The sequence below is a fragment of the Neofelis nebulosa genome, chromosome 3 (assembly GCF_028018385.1).
Source record: "Neofelis nebulosa isolate mNeoNeb1 chromosome 3, mNeoNeb1.pri, whole genome shotgun sequence".
Classification (NCBI taxonomy): Eukaryota; Metazoa; Chordata; class Mammalia; order Carnivora; family Felidae; genus Neofelis; species Neofelis nebulosa.
The window spans coordinates 85126098-85151155 of NC_080784.1; the positions used below are offsets into that span (position 1 = coordinate 85126098).

The 25058-nt window shown below is 35.2% G+C and overlaps 1 protein-coding gene and 1 non-coding gene across 7 annotated transcripts in view; both read left to right on the forward strand.

The window, feature by feature from the left end:
- The window catches only part of INPP4B (inositol polyphosphate-4-phosphatase type II B), a 775173-nt gene that overhangs the window by 38039 nt on the left and 712076 nt on the right, over positions 1–25058 (forward strand). The gene's annotated exons all lie outside the window — the stretch shown is intronic.
- Positions 6543–6648, forward strand: LOC131508184 (U6 spliceosomal RNA). The gene has a single exon (XR_009259896.1). It is a non-coding gene; the product is annotated as a U6 spliceosomal RNA (small nuclear RNA).

Here is a 25058-nt window from a genome sequence, read left to right on the forward strand (position 1 = left end):
ATGCTACTTTACATATTTATCAGTTTTCCCATGTAGTTCCTCCTGGAGCACTCCCCTTTTTACCAGATGAATATGGTCAGAGGCAGGCACAATTATGGAAAAATCCATCATTGGAAAGATGGCCATTGCTTCTGTTCAAGCTCTAGGAAGACTTCATGTTTTTTGTTTTCCAGCTAGCTTTTCAACTTGTTTCCTAATATTTTATGCCAACATGTGTTTTAGACATAGGTGTTTCTTTCTTTAAACATGTATTAAAAGTTTGACTAGTTAGTACATATATAGTGTCAGAAGATTTAAAAAGGTGTATTCTATTGAAAGTCTCTCTCTCAACCCTGTCTCACGTTTGCCCAGTTCCCAATTGGCCGTAATAGATAAAAACATCCAGATATTTGTTATGTTTGTATGAGCTAGTACACACTTATATTTACATGTTCTTTTTTTCCCTCTCTATTTTAAGGCAGAGTGAGCCATACTTATTCATATTCTTCTGTATCATCAGCCAGGCTAGATTACCATGTTGATTTTAAAATCTCCATGCCTTAAAACTGCATAGAATTATATCTCACTCACACTGCGTGTCTATTGTGAGTCACCTCTAGCCTTGGTTCAGGTCATTGCCTCTCAAGAATCCAGGCTGATTGAGCAACATTTAGTTGGAGCAGTGCTAGACTAATGGCAGAGGGATAAAAAGGCATGGTAAACTACGTGCTGGCTCTTAAATCTTCTGTCTGGAAGTAATACATGACATATATACCCACATTTCATTGGACAAATCAAGTCACATCTTTCCTCAGGTTCAAAAGGGTTGCGTATGTATAATTCTCCTGCAGGGAGAGGCAGCAGGAGTTAAGAATAACTGGTGAATAGTAACCCAGTCTGCCCCAATCAGTAGTGAACACCTCAGTATCATTTTACAGCTGCGCTGCCTTCCATTGAATGGATGTGCCATAATTTAATAGGTTTCTAATTAATAGATACTAGGTTTTTAATCTTATTACAAATGGTTCTGAAAGGCATTATTTCATATGAATGTGAGTACCCCTTTAGGGTAATTCTGAGGAGTGAAATTGCTGGATCAAAAGCATATGTATTTGTAATATTGATTGAGATCACTAAATTGCCTTCCAGTTTATACCAGCAGCCTGTGAGAGTGCATGTTTCTTTTATGCTCACCAATACAATGTTTCATTAGACCTTTTGGAATTTAACAGGTCTGCCAGGTATAAATGGTATCCCAGTACAGTTTTAATCAATTTTTTAAATAAATGACATTGAGTATTGTTTAATATATTGAAGGGTCATTTGCATTTCTTTCTTTGGAAACTATCTGTTCATGTCCATTGGGTATTTTTCTGCTGAGAGATTGATCTTTCTCTTGTTGACTTCTGAGAATTCTTAATCTGTTGAGGAGATTATCATTTAATAATTACTTAAAAAATCAACTGACTTTTGACTTTGCTTATGTATTCTTGTCTTTTAATTATGATATTTGTATATCTATCTCTTGCTTTGTTTGCTTTGTAATATTCAAGTCTTTTTATTTGTGTAGTAAAATTTATTTTTCCTATGTATTTCAAATGTTGAGCCACTGTATTAGTTTTCTATGTTGTGTAACTAATTACCACAAATTTAGCAGTGTCAAACAACATACATTTATTATCTTATAGCTTCTGTGGGTCAAAAGTCTGGGAACTACTCAGTGTAGGGGGTCCTCTGCTCAAGGTCTCACACAAAGCTGCAATCAATGTATTGGCCGGACTGTGTTCTTGTGTTCTTATCTGGAGACTTAACACTGGAAAAATTTACTTCCCAGCACCCTCTAGTTGCTGGCAGAATTAATTTCTTTTCCTCTGTAGGATTCTTGGACTCTTGAAAAAGACAGGATGGGAAAGAGAGAGAGAGGGAAGGAGGGAGAGCAACTATCAAAATTGATGCTGCACTCTTATATAATCAGACTGAGACATAATTATATAAATCCCATGATATTTGCCATATTCTGTTGGTTAGAAGCAAGTCGTTGGTCCATCCATACTGACCTAGAGGGGATTTTCACAAAGACATGAATACCAGGAGTCAGGGATGATCGTGATCACTTTAAGGTCTGTCCACCATAGTCATAATAAGAAAGGTCTTACCATGACGTTTTAAAGACATTTGCCATTCTTTAATATATCTATGGTTCATTTATTTACATTTAAATCTTTTGATCCATTTGGAGTTTATCCGGTTGTACTATGTGAAGCATGGATCTAATTTAATCTTTTCCCCCAAGGACTACTCAGCTGTTCCATGACCATCCATTAAAAAGTCCAACTTTCATATGTAAAGTCATTTAAATATCTAGAAGTATCTCTGGGTATTGTAGGCAGAGCAATGGTCTTCCAAAGATGTCTGCATCCTAACTCCTGAATCTATGAATATGTTACATTATATGGCAAAGTGGAATTCAAGTAGCAGATGTGATCTGGTTTACTAATCAGCTGACATTTGGATAGAGAAATTATTGTGGATTATCTGGATGAACACAGCAGAGTCACAGGGTTCTTTAAAAAAATTTTTTTAATGTTTATTCATTTTTGAGAGACAGAAAGAGAGCACGAGTGGGGTAGGGGCAGAGAGAGAGGGAGACGCAGAATCTGAAGCAGGCTCCAATCTCCGAGCTGTTAGCACAGAGCCCGACATGGGGCTCAAACCCACAAACTGTGAGACCATGAATTTAGCCGAAGTCAGACACTTAATGGATTGAGCCACTCAAGCACCCCAGAGTCACGGGGTTCTTAAAAGTGAAAGCAGGAGGCAGAAGGAGAGTCAGAGTCAGAGTCAGAGTGATGTGATTGCAGAAAGACTTGACCAACCACCTACATTTTGAGCGTGGCAGGGGCCATAAGGTGAGAAATTCAGGAAGGTTCTAAAAGCTGGAAAAGGCAAGAAAAAGGGTCTTCCCTAGAGCCTTTAGAAAGAATACAGCCCTGCTGATGCCTTGATATTAGCCCACTGAGACTAATTTTCGACTCACCCTCCATCTTTATTGAGGTATAATTGGCAAATGAAAATTGTATATATTTAAGGTGTACAACATGAGTTGATGACATAATACATTGTGAAATGACTACTACAATCAAGCTAATTTAGATATCCATCACCTCTTATGTGTGTGTGGTGTGAATACTTAAGGTGTATTCTCTTAGAAAATTTCAAGCATACAACACAGTATTATTACATATGGTCACCATGCGGTACATTAGATCCCCAGGGCTTGTTTATCTTATAGCTTGTACCTTTTGATCAACATCTCCCCATTCTTCCCACCCTGAGCTTTTGGCAACCATCATTCTACTTTGCTGTGAGTTCAACTTTTTTATATTTCCCATATAAATGAGATCATATAGTGTTTGCATTTCTGTGTCTGGCTTATTTCACTTCACATTTTTATCCATGTTGTTGCAAGTGGCGGGATTTCCTTTTCTTTATGGCTGAATAATATTGCATTATATACAATATACATATAATATTCCATTATATAGATTATATATATATTTATCAGTTAAAAGATATACTGAAATGAAAGTCAAAGCTGTAACAGCAAAAGGGGCACAGCATAATAGATTAAATACTTAGAAATAATTTTTCAAATAAATGTACAAAATTTATTCTGATACTCGCTAAAGCTCATGTTAATTTTGGTAGTTTTTCATTTGACTTTTTCACACTAGTTGTATAATCCTCTTATCTACAAATAGTTCTATTTGTTCTGTCCATCTTTATCTACAAATAATTTTTTTCTATTTTTAACCAAATCAGCTTATACAGGCCATAGAAGTTAAGTGGTTAGTGGTGATAGTGGGGTTCCTTGTACCTGATGGTAGTGGAATGCCTCCAGTATTTCCTCTGTTAACAATGTTTTTGAGGTAAATGATTTTAAGGACTTAGCCACTAATTTCTACTTAGTTGAGTGTGTATTTGTTTGTCAAATGACTTTGTAGTGGCTATGGAGAATACCATGTGACTTTTCTTCAGATGTATTAAATAATCATTTGGTCATTTATTTTAAGAAAATCTGTTGAAAGCTAACTTATGTACCAGGTACTATTGTAGGCATATGGAATACAATGGTGAAGGAAAGCTTATAATAATGACAAAAAGCTTATAATAATGGCAGGAGAGAGATAGAGACAATAAATGAAAATGATGGTATGTAAGTACATTGACTCAGTTCCAGAAGATGATACGGAAGTGCTGTAGCAAGTGCTAGAGAAAAAGAGATGACACAGAGTAAGGCAAGAAATCAGAAGTACCATGGGTGAGAGTAGGAGAGTTGCAATTTTAAACAGAGTGGACAGCATAAGCTTTATTGTGTAGGTGACACTGAAGCAAGATATCTTAGGAGGTGAGGGACTTAACCTCGCAGATACTTGGTGGAAGCTTGTATTGGAAGCTTTGCAGACAAAGAGTATAACAGTGTGAAGATGTTAGGGCAGGAATGTTCCTGGAATGTTTGAGGAGCAGCAAAGTTCAGTGTGTCTGGAGCCATGTGACTGAGGGGAGAAGTGACAGAGACAGCAGTTGCCAGATTATATAGACTTTTTAGGTCAGTGTAAGAATTTTTGGCTCTTCCTCTGAGTGAAACAGGAAGTCTTCAGAGATTTTGGAACAGAGAAGTGACATGATCTGACTTATATGTTAAAGTGATACATTTATTTTAAATAGTATTAATGCCCCCAATGTTTGTAGCAGCACTATTGACAATAGCCGAAGTATGGAAAGAGTCCAAATGTCCATCGATGGATTAATGGATAAAGAAGATAGGATGTATCCATATACAATGGAGTATTACTTGGCAATCAAAAAGAATGAAATCTTGCCATTTGTGACTACGTGGATGGAACTGGAGGGTATTATGCTAAGCGAGATTAGTCAGAGAAAGACAAATATCATATGACTTCACTCCTATGAGGACTTTAAGATACAAAACAGATGAACATAAGGGAAGGGAAAAATAATATAAAATAATATAAAAACAGGGAGGAGGACAAAACATAAGAGACTCTTAAATACGGAGGACAGAGGATTACTGGAGGGGTTGTGGGAGTAGGGATAGGCTAAATGGGTAAAGGGCATTAAGGAATCTACTCCTGAAATCATTGTTGCACTATATGCTAACTAACTTGGATGTAAATTAAAAATAAAATAAAAACTTCAAAAAAATAGTATTAATGCATTTTCTCATATCAAATGATCTTCAAAGTCATATTTGGTCCTGATACACTATTCTGCTTTTCAAAGTATCAATGGATTCTGTTTGCTAATATTATCTTTAGTATTTTTACATTGATAGTCAAAAGTGAAATTGGTCTGAAGTTTGTGTTTCTGTGTATGTGTGTGTGTGTTGAGTAGTATGCATATCCTCAAGATTAATATTAGTGTTTTACTCACTTCACAAAAAAATTTGAGAGGCTTGCTTCATTTTTCTATGTTTTTCAATGCTTAAAGAAAATTGGTATTATCCTTTTTAAAAAAGGTTTGCTGGAATTCCCCTGGGAAAGCAGAAACATATTTCTAATCTCTATTCCTGCATTAGACCACCAAAGAGAAGTCACTTTGTAGGGTTCTGTGTAGAAAAAAAAAAAGTAAAGTGGTAGAGATATTTGGGCTTTTAAGAAATTTCTTTTATGAAATAATGCAAGGAAAAGCCTTTGTGAGTTTTTCTTATATGAGGAAACAGAATTTGATTTTGCTCTCAATGTTCAATGTGATTCTCACATCAAATTAAATCAAAAGTATTTATTGAGCATCTACTATATGATTATTAAATGAATGTATACTTGAAATTATATTGTGTCTTAAGTAATGACTGTTGTAAACACCCATTTAAAGTTTTGATATTGCATAAAATGTTTATTTACATTTGAGAGAGGGGGAGGGGAGGAGAGGCGGTGTGCAAGCAGGGGAGGGGCAGAGAGAGAGAGAGACAGAGACAGAATATGAAGCAGGCTCCAGGCTCTGAGCTGTCAGCACAGAGCCTGACATGGGGTTTGAACTCACGAACCGTGAGTTGAAGTTGGACACTCAACCAACCGAGCCACCTAGGCGCCCCGATATTGTATAAAATGTTTTAAATTACTAGCTCTTGATGTTTTCTATCTTATATCCTACTAATTACTCTATTCAATTTTATCATTTTTGCACACAGAGGGTGGCCCATGCTATCTTTTAAATCATCACTGTTTTCTAAGTAGAAACTGAAAGAAGAACTAGGAACCCCCAGACTAAAAGCTAGAGGCTCTTAGCTTTAATAGGAAGAGCAAGTTGTTGTCTTAGCCTGCACTTTCAAGATACCTTCCATAAAATGAAATAATTAGCTCAAAGAAATATTTGCATCCTCATATTCAATGCAGCATTATATGCAATAGCCACAGCACGGAATCAACTAAAGTATCAGTGTGGTATGTGTATATGTGTGTGTGTATTGTGTACATCTATATCTATATTATCTATATAAATCTGTATCTATATTCCATTGTATGTGTACATAAAAAGAAGAAGTGGTCATTTCAACAGCACATATACTAAAATTGGAATGATACAGAGAATATTAGCATGGCCTCTGTGCAAGGATGACATAAAAAGAAGGAAATCTTGCATTTTGTGACAACATGGATGAACCTGGAGGACATTATGCTAATGAAATAAGCCAGACTCAGAAAGGCAAATACTGTGTCATTTCACATGTGGAATCTAAAAAAGCCAAACTCAGAAACAGTAGAATGATGTTTGCCAGGGCCTGAGACTGTGGGAAATGGAGAGATGGTAGTCAAAGGGTACACACTTTCCATTATGAGATGAATAAGTTCTGAGAATCTAATGTAGAACATGGTTTTATGCATACATAAAAATTGCTAATAGAGTAGATCTTAAATGTTATCACCAAATAAAGGTAAGTATATGAGATGATGGAGGTGTTAACTAACCTGATTGTGGTCCCCGTTTTACAGTATATACATGTATCAAATCATCATGTTGTACAACTTAACTTATTAAAGTGGAATGAACAATGCGGGATTATTTCTCTCTCAAGACAAGTGAAGTGGTAAAGTGATTCCAGGATTGCTTTAGGAACTGTAGAGTTTCAGACCTCTGGGGAGTCTTTTCTTTGATTTTGTTGACCTTCCCTCATTCTCACAATGTGGCTGCCACTATACCAAATATGACATTTTTTCAGCAGTCCTCAAATTCAAGAAAAAAGAGGTAAATGTCTTTGTATATGTTTTTCTTTTATTTTTATCAATAAATTTTTTTTCAGATATTTTGCCACTGGAAATGAATAGGTCAAATGTCTACTAAATATTCTCTGGCAAAGGGAAGGTGGATTGCAATGATTTCCATGAACCAGTCATGATTTATTTCCTAGGGCTTGGCCCATTACTGCTTGCAACCTGAACCAAAATAGGGTCCTGTTCAAAAAAGGGTAATGTGTTCTGGGTAGACATTCAAGTGTTGGCCTCAAGTGCTAAGAGGCAACACTTAGTGACCTTTGCTGGGGGAGGATAGAACCATCTGTGAATATATACTGTTTCATTTCTATATTCTCATATCTTAAAGTCACCAGCTTGAAGCAATGGTTCTCTTGTCTCCAACAGGTCTTCATTCATCTGTATGTTGATGAGTCCCACCCCATTTCTCCAGCCAAACTTCCTGATTTCCAGATCCATAAATATCTAATTGTCTAATCCATAATTATATTTTCACTTGGATGTCTCATAATTATGAAGAATTCAACAGATCCATAGCTCAACTTGTGACCTTTAGCCCATCCTGTTCCTCCCCTTGGAGTCCCTGCCTTGGAAAATGGCTTCACTATGTGGAGTTACTGTAGTTCTGCATCTTCATTAAACCTCATGTCTAGTCACTGAATTTTATAATTTTTGACTTCTAAATATCTCTCAGATCCATTCTCTTATATCCATCTCTATTAATTTGCTGTATGATGTAACAAAATATCACAGACTGAGTGGCTTAAAAATGAGAAATTTATTTTCCCATGGTTCTGTAAGCTTGAGGCCCAAAATCAAGGTATATCAGAGTTGAGGCCTCTCTCCTTGGCTTGCAGACTGCCACCTTCTTGCTGTGTCTTCCTATGGTGGACATCTGTACGCACACATCCTTGATGTCTCTCTGTGTGTCTGTATTTCTCTTGTAAGAACACCAGATTAGATTAGGACCTACACTAACAGCCTCATTTTAATGTAATCACCCCTTTGTAAGGCCCTATGTCCAAATGTAGTCATATGCTGAGGTAATGGGGGTTAAAGTTTCAACAGAGTTGAAGAGAATACAGTTTAGCCCATAACACCATCCAGCTTCTAATTCTTAATTTTGGCTATTATCATCTCTTGCCTAGATTACTGCAACAACCTCTTTTCTTCATCAGTTCTTTCCTTGTTCTCCAGGTAGAGTGTTCTTTATCATGACATCTCATGTTTAAATACCCTCAATAATATTTTGCTACTTTAACCTGGTGTACAAGGCCCTTTGTTATCTGTCTCTGGTCAACCTTTCCATCTTTATTTCTGTACAATTTTTCCTCCACCATGTTCTTCATTAAATTTATTTTCTGGGTATATGGATCATTCAGATTCTCAAAGTGACTTGCTCGACAGACTCTGGGCCCTCAAATACTCACTTGGTAACTTATTTCCAGTGTGGAATAATTTGCTGTCTTTTACTTTCTCCATTATCTGTGTCATCACAACTATGCAAACACCTTTAATCACTAATGGGCATTTAAGAAATCTCATGCATAGTACTAAGGAGGAAATACTAAGAGAGACTCTCAACATTAAAAAAAATATTATTTGGGGCACCTGGGTGGCTCAGTCGGTAAGCATCTGACTTCAGCTCTGGTCATGATCTCACGGTCTGTGAGTTCAAGCCCTGCATCGGGCTCTGTGCTGACAGCTCAGAGCCTGGAGCCTGCTTCAGATTCTGTGTCTCCCTCTCTCTCTGCTCCTCCCCCACTCACACTCTGTCTCTCTCTCAAAAATAAATAAACATTAAAAAAATTTTTTTTTAAATCTTAAAAAAAATTATTTGTTTTTTCAATTTCAGTATAATTAACATATAGTGGTATATTAGTTCCAGGTGTACAATATAGTGATTCAACAATTCTGTACATTATTCAGTGCTCAACACAATAAGTGTACTCTTTTTTTTTTTTTTTTTTCAATTTTAAAAAAAAAATTTTTTTTTTCAACATTTTTTATTTATTTTTGGGACAGAGAGAGACAGAGCATGAACGGGGGAGGGGCAGAGAGAGAGGGAGACACAGAATCGGAAACAGGCTCCAGGCTCCGAGCCATCGGCCCAGAGCCTGACGCGGGGCTCGAACTCACGGACCGCGAGATCGTGACCTGGCTGAAGTCGGACGCTTAACCGACTGCGCCACCCAGGCGCCCCACAATAAGTGTACTCTTAATCCCCTTCACCTATTTCACCCTTTCCCCCACCCCCCACCCCTCTGGTAGCCACTAGTTCGCTTTCTATGTTTAAGGGTCTGTTTTTTTGTTTGTCTCTTTTTTTGTTGTTTTGTTTCTTAAATTACACATATGAGTGAAATCATGTGCTAATTGTATTTTTCTGACTGACTTACTTCACTTAGTATTATATTCTCTAGATCCGTCCATGTGGCAAATGACAATATTTTATTCTTTTTTATGGCTAATATTCTGTTGTATATAGGTACCTCATATTCTTTATCCATTTATCTATTGATGGAGTTGGGTCGCTTTCATATCTTGCTATTGTAAATATTGCTGAAATAAATACAGGGGTGCATATGTCTTTTCAGATTAGTGTTTTTATATTCTTTGGGTAAATACCCAGTAGTGGAAGTACTGACAAATATGTACTTAATGTACATCATGTATTTAATTTTTTGAGGAAGCTTCATACTGTTTTCCGTAGTAGTCCCACCATTTTGCATTCCCACCAATAGTACATGAGGGTTCCTTTTTCTCCACATCCTTTGCTGTTTCTTATGTTTTTGGTTTTAGCCCTTCTGACAGGTAAGGGGTGATATCTCATTGTGGTTTTCATTTGCATTAAGAGACTCCCAGAATTTAACATCTAGGTAATTAATACTAGTTCCTACAAATATAAATATCATATTACTAACATCCGATGGTATTTTCAGGGTCATATGCCAGCTAATGTGACAAAAGTAATCAATGTTTTGCCTTTAGAAATTAAAACACTAAGAGATCTATGGAAGTCAGTGGATCTCTTCCTTTCCCTTTAGAGATCTGCATATAAATCGCAGTCATATCTTGAAAATATGATCCTGCAATTTCTAGTGATCCAATTGTCATTATATCACCATTCTCTTAAGTTGATGTCATTAGGATCAGAGAGGAAGCATGATTTGTTAAAGCAACTCTTTTATCAGCTTTGTAAATAAGCACTGGAACTTTATAGTTGACTGAGAATCTTTACCTGCTCTACTGCCTTCCATGGACATACATTGGCCATAAAAGGAACGAAACCAGTAGTTGTTTGTTTGCCTGGTATAAATTATTACTCACTTTTGAGAGAAAGGAGATAGCTGTTTCTAAGGTTTCTGTGTGTACATTCAACCTAAAAGGCATCATATTTTCTTACTGATTTTTAAGGGCATGTGAAAAGAATGCACCCCACTCTTTTTTCATTTTTAATTATGCAGCAACATCTTACATAAGTCAAAGAATCACTTCACCTTCATCTAAATTACATGCTTTTTCAATTATTGTACTCAGAATGATCTTTATACAGTCTAAATTTATTGTACTCCTCTTAGAGATGGTATATGTACTTCTAGGAATTTAAATGATGAAAATAATCCAAAACAGGAAAAGATTTTATGCACAAATGGGTTCATTGAATCATTATTTCCAATTTGAATGATTGACAAATTAGAAGAACAAGAATATTTAATAGTAGGATAAAAATTTAATACTATTTAATAATGGGACAAGAATTAATTACAATTCGATAATAAAATGCAAAAATATTTATGAAAAAGTTGGTGTACAAAGGGAATAGTCTTTGTTATCATGAAAAAAGCAGGAGGGCACCTGGATGGCTCAGTGAGTTAAGCATCTGACTCTTGATTTTGGTTTAGGTCATGATCTCAGGGTTCCTGAGATCAAGCCCCATGTCGGGCTCTGCACTGATGGTGTGGAGCGAGCTTGGGATTCTCTCTCTCCCTCTTTCTCTGCCCCTCCCCTACTCACTCTCTCTCTCAAAATAAACAAACAAAAGCAGGAAACAAACTTCCACTTACAATAGATTAGAGTAATTGTTAAAACACACCCTGTATATACTGTGCAAAGGTGGGAGGAATTAAAACTGAGTATCTCTAGACTATAGAATTATAAAGGATCATTATTTTTTGTGCTTTTCTCTATTTTCTAACTTCTGTATATTTGTTATATACTATTTTTTTTTTTTTAATTTTAAGAGAGAGAGTGAGCATGAGTGGGGGAGGGGAGCAGAGGGATAGGGAGAGAATTCTAGGCAGGCTTCATGCTCAGCACAGAGCCCCACTTGTGGCTCACTCCCACAATGCTGGGATCATAACCTGAACTGGAATCAAGACTTGGAGCCTCAACTGAGTAACTCAGGTGCCCCTGTTAGGTACTATTTTTTATAATCCATCAACATTTATTTTAAAAATTACATTTGAATAATAATAGCATGGAAAATTTTATATATTATTTTTGTAAGTAGAATGCAAAGCATTAATTGTATTATGATTTTAGTTATGTTTAACAGTGAAGGTAATTGAAGATAAGTATCAAAAGTAACTGCTTCCTTTTTTTTCTATTTAAATGAGTTTTTTTTTAAGTGTTTAGTTAAATTCCAGTTAGTTAATATACAGTGTAATAATAGTTTCGGGTGTACAATTTAGTTTCTGAAAAGTAGATTATGATTGTTTGATCTATATATTTTTTAGAATTGCCCATTTTTTTCCATGATGCACATACTTTTTTTTTTTTTTAATTTTTTTTCAACGTTTTTTATTTATTTTTGGGACAGAGAGAGACAGAGCATGAACGGGGGAGGGGCAGAGAGAGAGGGAGACACAGAATCGGAAACAGGCTCCAGGCTCCGAGCATCAGCCCAGAGCCTGACGCGGGGCTCGAACTCACGGACCACGAGATCGTGACCTGGCTGAAGTCGGACGCTTAACCGACTGCGCCACCCAGGCGCCCCGATGCACATACTTTTTTATATGTATGTTTAAAATCAGCAAAAAATGCAAATAATTATTTAAAATATATTGGGACTATTTAAAATATATTGGGACTAATGAGTTTCAGATACAAATGGGTAGAAAGTGATCCTGAAATATACATGGGGAAAAGAGAATCAAGAGATTTTATAAGTAACATCTATAAGCAATATTGGTTGTAAAGCATTTAATAGAGGTTGAATCTGAAAATTTCTTTATGTTATAGGATGATATTTCAATGGGCATTGATCCCAGTCTTAGGATCTATTGTGTGTTTTTTTTTTTAATTATTTTAATGTTTATTTATTTCTGAGAGAGAGACAGAATGAGTGGGGGAGGAGCAGAGGGAGAGGTAGACACAGAATCTGAAGCAGGCTCCAGGCTCTGAGCTGTCAGCACAGAGCCAGGCGCGGGGCTTGAACCTACAGACCGTGAGATCATGACCTGAGCCACAGTCGGACACTCAGCCGACTGAGCCACCCAGGAGCCCTGGTTTTGTTTTTTTTTTAATTACTCATTTTTTTTATTTTAAATTACCAGTGTGTTATGTGCACATGGGTAAAGTCTAGTAAGTACCAACAGATTCATCAAGAAAAGCACCAGCCGGTCTCTCACAGTCCCCAACCCCCTGCTCAGATACACTTAACCATTTAAACCATTTTTGATTTTGGCTCTTCTATTAGTTAATGCTATAATTTTAAACAAATATTTAAACACTAATTGATTAGTCAAAGTTAGATGTTATTTCTACTTCTCACTGTAAAATATGGCAGATTATCTCATTTATATAAATAATGTCCTCCTCACAATTCCCTCCTTCTTTTCAATTTTGAATAGTTATCTAATTTAGAAAAGTTCTTCAATTATGCATGTGTATAACTTCTTTTTTTTTTTTATTTATTTATTTTTTTTTTAATTTTATTTTATTTTATTTTTTTATTTTTTTATTTTTTAATATATGAAATTTACTGTCAAATTGGTTTCCATACAACACCCAGTGCTCATCCCAAAAGGTGCCCTCCTCAATACCCATCACCCACCCTGCCCTCCCTCCCACCCCCCATCAACCCTCAGTTTGTTCTCAGTTTTTAACAGTCTCTTATGCTTTGGCTCTCTCCCACTCTAACCTCTTTTTTTTTTTTTTTTTCCCTTCCCCTCCCCCATGGGTTTCTGTTACGTTTCTCAGGATCCACATAAGAGTGAAACCATATGGTATCTGTCTTTCTCTGTATGGCTTATTTCACTTAGCATCACACTCTCCAGTTCCATCCACGTTGCTACAAAAGGCCATATTTCATTCTTTCTCATTGCCACGTAGTATTCCATTGTGTATATAAACCACAATTTCTTTATCCATTCATCAGTTGGCCAAAATGAAGAAATCAGGAGACTATAGATGCTGGAGAGGATGTGGAGAGACGGGAACCCTCTTGCACTGTTGGTGGGAATGCAAATTGGTGCAGCCGCTCTGGAAAGCAGTGTGGAGGTTCCTCAGAAAATTAAAAATAGACCTACCCTATGACCCAGCAATAGCACTGCTAGGAATTTATCCAAGGCATGTGTATAACTTCTGATAATGCACTTTAATCTCTACTCCTGTGTCCTAGTCTTTGGATGGGGTCTCCTTATTCCTCGCTGTGCACTGGGAGGATATTAGACCTCTCTTCCTCTCCACACTTTTTCTGTCTTCCAACTTCTGTTAGCTCTATCTGCTAGATAGCATTTATGTTCCATTCTGAAACCATAATCAATTCTTTCAAACGTTAGCTCTATGTCTGTTCTAAAGATGATGAGTAAGATTACTTTTCCTTCCTCATGGCCCAGCTACCCACCTGTTACATTACTTGAATCAATCTAGCATCAAGGTCAAATGAGTAGTACTGTTACATTATCTTCCACTAACTGCTCAAAATCATGCCACATTTTGGTTTGCCTTATATATGTAACAAATAGCTTTCTAGTAGATTTTTTTTCTGTTTTTCCTAATGTCTGTGTTCCTCCTTCTCCTTTTTACCTCCCTTTAGTAATATTGAAGAACTTTTTTTTTTTTTGTAAGTCACAGTGCTGATCTCTTCTGACTTATTTTTTTATATTGATTGAAATCTATTCCATTTTCTGTGAGATTTTTTTACTGGTGGTTCAGTGTCTTACTCTTCCAATTAAAACCAATTGCCTTCTAGGCTTGCTACATCACTGTTGTCTTAAGATTTTCTTTCACTGTGCTTCTGGTTTATTTCTGCTGTTATTGTTGTTATTGCTTATATCTTTGTCTTTCTTGATTACCATTCTTGTTTTGATGAAGCTATCCTCAAGCAATTTCTTCTGAAAGGTGGATGTGATAAAAAAAATAACTGAGTTTATGAGTATATGAAAATATATTTGTTTTACCCCACATTAGAAAATATATAATCTAGGTTCAATTTTTTTCTCCTTAAACTTTGAAGGCATTGCTCTAAATTTATTTTCTAGCATTTAATTAGGACAATGACATATTGTCATTTATTTTTCATGAATTTTGTTTTCATTTTTGTCACTTTGAAAGCATATTTTAAGATACTCTCTCTATGCTGGGGGTTATAAAATGGCATGAAAGTATATTTAGATTTTTTTCTTTTATTATTATTTGGGCTGGGATTTTTGATGATTTCTTCTCATGTGAAAACACATCTTTTTTTGTTTTCACTTTCTAGAACTTTAGGCACTCAAATGTAGTTCCACCCCCTCCCCCATTCTTTTCATAGGTCTTTTGTTTTCTTACTGTCTCTTTGCTCTGGAAAAGTTTCTTGACTTTATCTAACAGTTTTCTTTTTGGTAACCTGATTAACATTTGTAGAAACTTTTTTGGTGCTTTGGTTATTACAGCAGACTCTTGTTTTATAGGTGCTATGTTTCCAAAGGCATTATAGTTTAAAGCTAAGAGTATAAGTTTTGGAGAGGGAAGGCCTAGGTACACATTTTGGATTGGCCACTTATCGTGTACATTAGAAATGTTTAATTATTTTAATTTAGGGTTTTACATCTAAGGGAAGGAAAAAATCTTTACTCTTTTATAAGAATATTAGGAGGATTAAATTGGATTAAGCATGTAAAGCTCTCAGAGCAGAACTTGGCATGTGGTAATCCTTAAATAAATACTAGCTTTTTGTATTCTTGAACATCATTGATGAAAATAATCTCAATTCCTATTTATTTTTCTCTGAAGTTAGTCTAAAAGTTTTTTTGTTGTTGTTGTTGTCATTCTTTTATGTTGCTGCTGTTTTTCCACACATGTCTTTTTATTTCCAATTGTTATTCATCTTTAATAGTACAGGTCATCTATATTTAAATTTACCTTAAAATTTTATAATTTAGTCTTTTATATTTAGCTCTTTAATACATATATAATTTTTTATGGTATCAGCAAGGATCAAATATTATTTTCCACATTTTGTCTCAGCCATGTATATCTGTTTTTTTCACACAGGTTTCTCCTGAATAAAGAGACTTATTAGAAACTCTCTGTACATGGATAGGTCTTAAAAACTGATAGTCTGTATTCTAGGGTAAATGAGCAGAAAGCTCCCTCTTAGGTCAATAACTCATAAATGCCAGAATAGATAAGTGCCTACTTCAACAGCAATAATCTAGCTTCTGTAGCAATTATTCAAATTTTCAGAAAGAGCTGTGCGCTCTCTCTCTCTCTCTCTATATATGTATATATATATGTATTATATATATATTTATCTTATTTTATTTCACTATTTTATTTTATTTTATTTTATTTTATTTGGCCTTGTTATAAATGTTAAGCTGCTGGTGGCTCTGCCCTCTGTACCTTGACCAGGGAGTGGGCGTCTCTTTAGCTTTGCTATGGCAGTCTTTTACTTACCCTCTGTGTTTAGCATCCTTTTTCCACTATTCATGTCCTGCTGACTTCTAGCACAAGAGCAGGTTCAGTTCTTTCATTGTGTTTTATTTCTTTATATATTTCTCAGCTACTTTCCACCTCAGGATTTATTATTATTATTATTATTATTATTATTATCATCATCATCATTATTATTATTATTTGAGAAAGAGAGAGAGTGCAAATGGCGTAAAGGGGCATAGGGAGAGAGATGCAGAGGGTGAGAGAGAAAATCTTAAGTGTGTAACACACTCAGCACAGAGCCCGATGTGGAGCTCAGTCTCACCAACCATGAGATCATGACCTGAGCCGAAATCAAGAGTCAGAGGCTCAACTGACTGAGCCACCCAGGTTCCCCACCTTTCAAGATTTTTAAGAAATATTTTGGCTACTGAACCCCTATTCCTTTTATAGACTTATGCCTTTTGTGTTGCTATTTTTTCAATTTAACAACACTATTTTCTTAGAACAAATGAGAGGCAAAACATAACTGCCTTGTCCTTTAACTTAAACAAGAATCTTCCATGTCTGTGTAATCCTTAGTTTATTCATTTTACTATTCATTATTCCTTCTCCAAACACCTTTTGATATACAAATGTGCTCATCATGTGGAGCAAGATGTTGGGGATTGAGAGAGCAATGAGATGTGACTCTCATCTTCAAGATGCTCACATTCATTGTATGTGAATATTGAAACCAAATTCAAAGATGAGGGGCCTTCCTTTGGGAGGAATGGATATAAAAATAGAATGAATGTGGAAGCATTGCAATATTCTTAAATTGAAAATAATGATCTAAGTGAAGTGAAAGCCTATAAGAGGCATACTGAATGGAGGCAGGAACTATGGAAGTTTTAAAAAGATTTGTAGTAAGAGCAGGATATATATGATTAAAAAGGTAGTTGAGTAAAGGCATAATTCATCAATTCGTTTTTGTTGGTTGGGGAAAGCATTAAAGCATTGGGTAAGGAGAGAAGCCATAGATTGTTTTGGCCACATTGGTGGTTGCATTGATAATAACAGTTATGATAGTGTTGATGATAATAATAATGATAATGGATAATTATTAAGCACCTAGTATACACAGGATACTATTTCAAGATATGCTATAATAAATGTTGATATATTTTTTAACCTGAGAAGAAAGGTTTAAAAAAAGCAATTTATCAGCCAAAGGACAATAGAGGAACTTCAGACAGCGCTCTCTTGTATGTTTTGTTTTTTACCTATTGTACAAAAACAAACAAAAAAAGATTTATAATTAGGCTATGCATAATATTATAGAAAATGAAAGAAGAACAATCTTTTGCATACCTATAACTTCAGATTAAGAGAACCATTACTGGGGCACCTGGGTGGCTCAGTCGGTTGAGCGTCCAGCTTTGGCTCAGATCGTGATCTCACGGTTTGTGAGTTTGAGCCCCGCGTTGGGCTCTGTGAGGACAGCTCGGAGCCTGGAGCCTGCTTCACATTCTGTGTCTCCCTCTCTCTCTGCTCCTCCCCTGCTTGTGCTCTGTCTCTGTCTCTCAAAATAAATAAATAAACATTTTAAAAAAATTAAAAAAAAAAAAAAAGAACCATTACTGTCAAGGCTCCTTGGATGATTGTACCATTGTCATCCTGTTTATGCTTCCTAAGAGGTAGCTTGTATTTTGTGATATAATTGTCTTGATTTTTCTTCCTAGTTTTTCTTCCTAGTTTTCTTCATATATGTTTCTATCCCTAAACCTATATTAGTTTTTCATGCATTTCAAGTTCTATAAATAAAATTATACATTCTTCTGTAGCTTGCTTTTTCACTCAACATTATTCTCTTAAAATTCATCTTTGTTGATGCATGCAGTTACGTAGTATTCCATTTTCATTGTTACATGGTATTCCACAGAATGAGTATTCCAGAATTTATTTATCCATTTTACTCCTGAATTATTTTTTTTTGCCAATACAGGGAATGCTAAATGAATATTCTGTGAAACATTCTTTAACATATCTATCTTAAATTATATGCACATACTTATATCCTACTACGTAATGCCAATTTGTTTTCTAGATTACATTTTTCAAATATTTAGCCATTTTTATTGCCTCTTTTGTTAAGTGCTGCCATTTTCTCATTAGCTTGTTTGTTACTTCTGATTGACTTCCAGATGTGCTTTCTATATTTTTATGATAATATTTTTAAAAAGTACACATATCTCCCAGTTTGTGGCTTGAATTTTCAATTTCTTTTTATGACATTTTTTGGTGGGCAGAAGTTCTTACTTTTAACACAATTTAGGCATATAAATATTTTCCTTTATGATTTGGGCTTTTTATGTTAAACTTAAGAAATTATTCCTGTCCCAGATATTCAATCTTATCTTCTTAATATTTTATGTTTTATCTTTTATATTTAATATACATAGAATTATTTTTGTGTATTTTATCAGTACAGATATACTGTTATACTATTTTTTCCCAGTTTTTCTCAACTCATTTTATGGAAAAATTCCTCCTTTTTCTATTAACTTTCAGTTCAGTTCTGTAATAAATCACACTTCCATATATCTTCAATTTTGGATCCTTTGTAGAGCTCCTGTCATGTTTGTCTATCCCTAATCCATACCATCTTAAACTTTATTTTGATATGCTTAATACTTTATTTATAGCTTAAACCTAATAAGTCTTGATATCTGGTAAGACATGTCCACCTACCTTGATTGATATTCCTTTAGGAATGTCTTGGCTATTCTTGGTCTTTTGCTTTTCCATAGACACATTCTAGAATAAGCTTGTAATAGGGAGGTAGGTGAATGGATGGATAGATAGAATCAACACCACCACCACCAACCCATTGAGTCTTTACCTGTAATTGCATTGTTTCTATAGATCAATTAGGGTAGAATTGACATCTATATGACATACAACCTCTCAATCCGTGAACATGGTATCTGTTCATTTAGTTTTATTTTTCATTTTTTCTATTCATCCCTCATCCCAGCCCTTCTTACCACCTTGAATTGAACACCTGCTTTTATTTTGTTCTAATTAATAAGTATGAACATATCTTCATATATTTGTTAGCCATTCAAGTTTCCCTTTCTATGAAGTTCTTGTCTACATCTTCATGTGCTTTCTGGTTGGTTGTCTATATTTGCAGAAATGCTTTTTATCCTATATTCTTTACATACCACATGTTGATTACTTCTCTCTATTTGGTATTAGTCTATTAATTTTCTCAGTTATCCATCATTTTTTGCCTAATAGTTTGAGTTTTGTGTCTTAGTTTTGTTTCCTCATCTACTTAAATTCACAAAATTTTTTCTTATATGTATAAGCTTCATGTTTTCTATTTCATATTTAGGTTTCAAACCTTTGTGCATAATATTGGATTGATATATAGTATTGATTTTCATCATATAATGAGCTAGATTTCCTAACATCAACTGTAATACAATGTCTTTTCCTCACTGATGAGCACTATTTTCAGCTCTATCAGGAGGAAATTTATTCCATCGTTTAATTTTTTTCTTCATAGTTGCATATAGTTGTTATTGCTACAGTCTTTTGTTATGTGCTAAAATGTTATAGGAAGACATTTCTTCTTTTTCTTTTTTTTTTTTGGGGGGGGGCTGGGGAGAGAGAAGGGGAGGAAGGGGCAGAGAGAGAGAGGGAGAGAGAATCTCAAATAGGTTCCATACTCAGCACAGAGCCCTATGTGGGACTCACTACAGGGCTCAATCTCACAATCCTGAGATCATGACCTGAGTTGAAATGAAGAGTTGGATGCTTAACTGACTGAGCCACTAGGTGCCCCTACTTTTATTTTCTAACTTAATGTATCTGTTCAGGGATACACACACACACACACACACACACACACACACACACCATGAAAAAATATATTAAGCTCTTAAAAAAGTACAGCTGGAGTTTTGGTTAGTCTTAACATTGAATTTATAAATCAATTTAATTTGGGGAATATTGATTTCGGCAATTTTCTCCATTCATAAATACATTATGCATTTAATCAATTCTTTATGAATGTCTTTTAGGGGAGTTTACAAATTTGCTCTCTGTAGGCTTTTTGTAATTTTCACCATCTTAATTTCTTGATAATGTTAATTTTTTCAATATAATGAGTAGTATCTTATTTTTTAATGAAATTTTCTAGCTTGTTATAGTGATTTAGGAATGTTTCTGAATTTTGCATTAACCTATATCTGGACCTCTTTGCTAATTCAGTTTTTTCTGTTGATCCTAATGGTTTCCCATGTAGAAGATCATAATGACATACTGACAGTTTTACTTCTTTCTTTCCAGTTCTTATATCCAATTTTTTAACATTAAATAACAATGGTAACAATTATATATGTCTTGTTTCTGAATTCAAAGACTACATCAAAACATTCTTTAAGTATGGCATTTGCTTTAGTGTTTAGCCATTAAGCATGTTATCAAGTTTAAGAAATGTTTAATTACGTCTGTTTTCTTTGGTTTTATCATGTGTAGGTTGTTGAATTTAAGACGATTTTTTTTGTACCTGTTGAGATAGTCACATGAATTTTGCAGAGTAGTCTTGTTTAATTTCTTCTTTTCCATTTAGTTTTCTTTAACATTTTGAATGATACTTTAATTTTTTTCATAAGGGTATTGCATATATTTCATTATATTTATTCCTAACTACTTTGTGTTTTTTATGCTACTTTAATGTAGTATCTTTATTGCATTTCATAACTCCTGTTGCTAGTGCTTAGAAGTGCAATTGATTTTTGTATATTGATTTTGTTTTCAGCCACCTTGCTAAAATGTTTTATTAATCCTAGTAACAAATACATTGTGCTTAGCACTGCACATTATTTATTTAATTTGTTTTTTTCTGTTTGACTTTTTGAATCACAGTTTTCTATGCACAGTTGATTAGAGTGCTTGGTATTACTGTCATTCTAGAGCTCTAAGACCTCTGAGGAAATCCTTACAAATACATTTTTTAACTTGCAGGGCCTGAACCCCAACTGCTACAACAGACACATTGTTTGATTTGTTTTTCCCTTAATTGTTTTTTGTTCTATTAGTAGTTGCATTGGAACATGTACAGCTTACAGTTCTGCTTCTTTGTTCAGTTGAACATTAACTGAGATTCTACTGTGGGTTAGTGCTGGTGCAGACAAGGGGCTAGGTGTTAGGAATACAAGAATGGGATAAGTCATCCCAGACTTTCAGTAACTTACAGTCTAGTAGAGTTTTGGCAGATTTGTTCCTAATTAATTCAGCTGTGTTGTAAAGGGTAACTTATTTTCTTCAGGGAGCTACATTTCTGATGGGCTGTTACTAGAAGCAAAACACTCCATATGGGTGTCTCATGTTTTTTAATCTTTGGGTTTAAACAAAACAGACATGTGTTATTGGCCTTATTCCTGGTTCTATAGCACTTTTGCCATTCATTCTTTATTTCATGTGGCATCTTGGGATAGTCAAAAAGTTCGAAGATCAGTATTTTGCCAGAAAAGAAGTTAGATCTTCCAACTTCTTGGTTTGGTCTCATATATCTGTCTGGTCATGGGGTTAAAATTAGGGTATAGAGGTATAAGGTAAAAAGAAAACTTGCATGACCCAATCCATTTTGAGATTAACTTTGGTGAGTTTTTACCTTGTGTTTCTAAGAATGTCTTGGACACTTCATTTTGAGTTTTGAAAGTCATAGTAATGTTTGAATTAAGTTGGTATTGTTGTCACATCAACTCTTTACCAATGATGTGAAGAGCATCCTTCTGCTTATGTTGTGTGCCTTGGAAAGGCTGCTGTGCTTAGATTGGGAGTGATTTTTCCATTTAGGATGTCTCTCATGACATTTGCCATTCTAGTCACAATGAGGATATGGCCAACGAGTCTGTTACTTTTTCAGAAATTTAAAAAAAAAACCTTGAAATCAAATTTTAAATAATTATCTCTTGGTTCCTGACATTTGAAGTTTATTTTGGAGTTTTCTGTTAACCACACTAGGATTCTAGAGTTGTTGGAAGTGGGCTGATGAGCAGTAAGAAGGCAGTGTGAGGCAATGTGATAACATCTGGATGGAAAATGAGTGTTTTGGAAGATCACATCGATGGTGGCTTGTTAAGTAGGTTGGTAAGTGAAAGAGTCTGAATCTAAGGGCCCAAACTTTACTGAGGTGTTGTGGCTTTGGAAATAAGTATAGCTGAGAGAGAAGGCAAAAAGAAGGCAATTCTTGATCCCTCGGGGGTATATACAGAGAGCCAAGGTGCTAGGGAGTTCTTTTGTAAGAAGACATGGGCAAGATATCAAACTAGTAACTGGATTAGAACTCAATTATGAAGAAGTTAAGAGCCATAATGCTGGTAGAACATGGTATAGCTGACTGAGGCCTGATCCTGAGCTTCTATATCACTCCTCCCCAACCTGTCTGCCCCTTGCCAGCTGCCTCCTACACACCTGTGGTGAAATTCATCCTGGAATCTGAGTGGGCAGTGTGCTAATACCATAGACAGAATCCCATTTTAATTGTTTAATTGTTTCTGTTATAATCTCTTTCTAATATGAAGCCATTTTATTCTCCTGGAAAATTGGCCATAGATAATTATTCTTTAATGTAGACCATATTGAAATGTTGGTAGGTTTCTAAAAGTTTGCAATGGTGTTAGTTTTGGGTGTTGGAGATGGGACTGGGATGACACATGGTGTTCATCAACTAGTATGCCCACTCCAATGTTGTACTTTTCCCTTTCAAGCTTTATTTTTATTTTATTATTTTTTTTAATTTTTAAACGTTTTATTTATTTTTGAGAGAGGGAGAGACAGAGCATGAACAGGGGAGGGTCAGAGAGAGGGAGACACAAAATCTGAAACAGGCTCCAGGCTCTGAGCTGTCAGCACAGAGCCTGACGCGGGGCTTGAACTCACGGACCGCGAGATCATGACCTGAGCTGAAGTCGGACGCTTAACCGACTGAGCCACCCAGGTGTCCCCCCTTTCAAGCTTTTAAAAGAGAAGTAAAACTATCCAATGGTTCAGCAATTGTACTACTAGGTATTTACCCAAACAATACAAAACTACAATTCAAAGGGATACATGCACATACACCCCAATGTTTATAGCAGTGTTATCTATAATAGTTAAACTATGGAAACAGCCCAAATGTCCACTGACTGATGAATGGATGAAAAAGATGTGCATGTGTGTGTGTGTATATATATGTATATATATAATGGAATATTACTCAGTCATAAAAAGAATGAAATCTTGCCATTTGCAATGATGATGTTGATGAGCCAGAGAGTATTATGCTAAGTGAAATAAGGCAGTCAGAGAAAGACAAATGCCATATGATTTCACTTATATGTAGGATTTAAGAAACAAAACAAACAAGCAAAGGGGAAAAAAGGGAGAAGTAAACCAAGAAACAGACTCTTAACTATAGGGAACAAATTGATGGTTACCAGAGGGCAGGTGGGTAGAGGGATGGGTTAAATAGTTGGTGAGGATTAAGGAATGTACTTGTTGTGATGAGTACCAGGTGTTGTATGGATGTGTTGAGTCACTATATTGTAATGAAAGTAATATTGCATTGTATGTATGTTAACTAACAGGAATTTAAATAAAAACTTAGAGAGAGAGAAAGGAAAATAGGGCAGCCCCCGAACTGGGTTTATTTGTAATATGAGGGGGAAAAAAGGATCTCAGTCTAAAATATTATTCCATTCTGTACCATATAGAAATAGATTTTATATAAATAAAATATTCAAATAATATGGCAGTTTAATATTCAGTCAAATTAGTTACATCAGTTTTCTGCCCCAGTTTGTGTTCCTTTTCTCTTCAGGCCCACAAGTTTTGAAAATATATCTATTAGGACTTTTGCAATTCCTTCAGCATTTTAAAGAACATTCAAGGGTTACCTAACAGAAAATGCAGGAAGAGAAAATCTCTCTTGTACAACACTCTGGAAACTCAAACTTTAGTCTCAGATCTATTTTAGAAACTCTATTTTCTATTCTCTTATTCTCATTTTTAGCTCATTTGTTTACTACTTTTAAGGATTGTAAAAATTTAAGTGAAATTGTATTTCAGAAATATATTGAGCTTCATGGGATAAAGATACACTATTAAAGTTATTAATTGGGGCTTTACATTTACCAAACATTTATTGGCTACCATGTCATAATGAATGTGCTTTCTGCCCCATGGGTCAGCATTTTGGGGGACACCACAAGTGGGGATAACATCCATATTTCTTAAGCTGGCTTTAAGACTCTCCATAGTCAGAAGTGGTCCAGTTGCTTCCATCTAATTCCTAGGGTCTTCCTCCATCCTGTCTGAATGGCTTTATTCTCTGTGTTCATCACATCTCTGCCTTTTCTCCCTTCCTCCTTTCTGAATCTTGTACTTGTTTGTCCATGACACATTTTCTGATTGCTCAAGTCTAATCAATCTTTCTGAACTTACACAGCATGTATACTGACTTTGTTTTCACCATGCTTTCTCTTATATTGCTATTTATCTTCTTATGTGTATGTCTTTTCTCCCCCTCATCTTGACAGTAGATTTTTTTTTTCCTCTGGAGAGGAGTCATTATCTCTTATAGGATATTTTATCTTTTAAGCACAGCATAGTGGTTTGTTTGTTTTTGTTTTTGTTTTTTTTTTTACCCAAATCAGTGTTTGGATACATATTTGTCAATGACTATTGTAATTCCCACCTAGTTTTGTATAAACTAAAAAAACAGCTGATTGTTTTAAGTCATAAAATGAATTGGTAACATGGATAGGAATGAAACCCAGAATATGGGATTTCTAGTCATCCTTACCCTGGCATTTATTTTAGTAGATTTTAGGATTACATCAAAATGTAGAAGATTGTACAGAAAGTTCCTATATACTCCTACATACAGTTTCCCCTGTAATTAATGTT